The sequence below is a fragment of the Penaeus monodon genome, chromosome 17 (genome assembly GCF_015228065.2).
Source record: "Penaeus monodon isolate SGIC_2016 chromosome 17, NSTDA_Pmon_1, whole genome shotgun sequence".
NCBI classification, from domain to species: Eukaryota; Metazoa; Arthropoda; class Malacostraca; order Decapoda; family Penaeidae; genus Penaeus; species Penaeus monodon.
Genome location: NC_051402.1, coordinates 21,530,803 through 21,532,841, shown reverse-complemented (window position 1 = coordinate 21,532,841; position 2,039 = coordinate 21,530,803).

Here is a 2,039-nt window from a genome sequence, read left to right as displayed (position 1 = left end):
GGAGCTTAAGCCACGTCTGCCATTGAATCTTTTTAATCCAAGTATGCAACGCATGATTCGTTTTGGGTTTATGTATTGCTTTTAACTCATTTCGGAACCTTAGGATTTTTCTTCGGTAAAAGGAACAATATAAAAATGTTTTAGAAGTGATCACAAAAACGCCCTGTTTTTTGAGAAGGGGTGAGAGAGGATCGTCTGACATCCTAATATCATAACATATCGTCTATATAATTGCACAAATGGATATTTGCAGCGATCGCCACGGAGCTGGAGGCGGAGGACACTTGGCTCCTCCCCGACTTTCATCTTGGGAAGAGTAAAGAATGCACCTTCCGTGGTGTCAGTCAGGGATTACCCTTGCTTATATGCTTTTATATTACTTTTTATTTATGTTTATTATCCCGAAGGCGAAAAAATGTACTTGTTAGCGCTCAAACTTCAATGTCCCTCGACCTTCCCTCCCTCACTCCTCTCATGGGTTCATATGCGAATATAATCACCTACATAATCCTTGATGTATAAAAAGGACGTCGAGTTCTAGCTGTAGTCGACAGCTGGTTCTTCAGGTGCGATTTCCCAGAATGTGATCGATATTTTTTTAATGTCCTTTTTTTTACTACTTTCGTCTTGCATTGGGTTTTATTTGCTACTTTATTTGCTAGTTGCTAATTTGTGCTATTTCAATTACTTGTCGTTAATTAAGGTGAGCGAAAGGTTTTTGGGGGGATTTTCATTTCAACTACAGTCTAAAAATATTAATTGGCACATTGACTGATATTTGTGTACTTTGAAGTGGTGTTTTCAGAATTGCTTTACCACCAAACTTTTCGACAAATTTTGATTTTAAAGCCGCATGTATTATCAAAGTTTTCCTTTTTCATATTTTTCTATTGCCGATTTTGGACAAAGCTTAGCTGATATGAATGTAGCTTTTCAGTTGAAAAAAAATCATAGAAATGTTATTTATTGCCCTTCCCTTACTAGTTGTTCCTAAAACTATCTGAGCATATGTGAAAATGGGATATGGTAAATAATAAACAAGTATCATTGGCATAATTAAACGATTTAACTTTGTCATCTTTTAGGATGTAATATGTATACAATATAAAAGAATATTGAATATACTGAACTAAATACTATTGTTAACAGTGCCAAACACTTTAAACAGGTCAAGGCATGTTCCATAAAAAAAAATCTATCATCAAGTCATTTAAATATTTCCGTGTTAAAATCTGAAACCAACATTTCGATGGATTTATTTCTTCAAGAAACCGCTTTGAGATGTATTAATTACATCATTGTCATTCAGAAAGTCAATTTTTTATACTTTAGTTTTCGGAATTTTTACTGTAAGCTACAAGGACTGATATTGGTCGAAAAATGGCAATTCTAGTGGTAAATGAGAGGTTTATAATGTATTTGAGATGCTTATAATGTACCTGAGTGGCTCATAATTTCTCTTAGTGGCTTTCGTATGACTGAAATCATTAACGATAAATTTCTCTGGCTGATTGCCAATATTTATACTTAGGACAGGTTAAGATTGTCCAAGCCTTGTTTGCATCGCCGTATTTATATATTTAAGTTGTCTTATTTAATAATTACGGTTAGCGTCTTGGATGATTACACTGAAGCAATTATGCAAGGAACGAAATGTTTCCGTTTGTTTAGGGTTACTTCGAATATTTCCTTTTTGACTTTTGTGGGAAAAATCTTTCACAGTGGGCTTGTCGCAGGCACAAAGGAAGGTAAAACAAGTATCAGCCAAATGATTTTTAAAGTTACTTTTATCCGTTTCGCTCTAACTCATGAGGTCTCGGATTTATATTGAGGGTCAGTAAAGTGCCAAGACTGTAAATAAAAGAAAATGAACACCCGCGTGCGTGTGTGTGTGTGTGTGTGCGTGTGTGTGTGTGTGTGTGTGTGTGTGTGTGTGTGTGTGTGTGTGTGTGTGTGTGTGTGTGTGTGTGTGTGTGTGTGTGTGTGTGTGTGTGTGTGTATGATAGATATATATATATTAGATATATATATATATATAT